This window comes from Myotis davidii, unplaced genomic scaffold (assembly GCF_000327345.1).
Source record: "Myotis davidii unplaced genomic scaffold, ASM32734v1 scaffold5190, whole genome shotgun sequence".
NCBI classification, from domain to species: domain Eukaryota; kingdom Metazoa; phylum Chordata; class Mammalia; order Chiroptera; family Vespertilionidae; genus Myotis; species Myotis davidii.
The window spans coordinates 34534-35026 of NW_006281981.1; positions in this window are offsets into that span (position 1 = coordinate 34534).

A 493-nucleotide genomic window follows, 5' to 3' on the forward strand; every position below is an offset into this window, starting at 1 on the left:
TCTGGGCTTCCTGTGGAAGGTGGTTGGGAGAACTGGTTTCAGAGGATGGATCACCTGAAGATGGAAGGAACAAAACCAGCCTCAGTCCAGACAAAGCTTACAGTTGATACCAGGGAACAACCTGTAGATTCTGTCTAATTACTGTCCTGTTTCCCACCTTGTGTGCAGGTACTGACTGTGCTCAGCAACTTGTACACATTCCTGAAAGGACACCATTGCCCCTGAAAATTCTGATGCATATACATGCCACACACAGGACTCTCCTTTTCCATTCTTTCCCTCGCCCTTTAAACAATTATCTTATATAGGAGTGGATTTTTATATTTTATACTTTTGCATTCTAAAGCCATATCTTCACAGTTTCAGATAAAAACTGGTGGGAGGGTAGTATCCCAGAAAGGGCCCTGACCTTCCACTAAGTCACCCCTGTATAGACCCTATGGCTGCCAGTGAACATGCCAAAGGTTTTATATCTATTAGCTCAGATATTCCT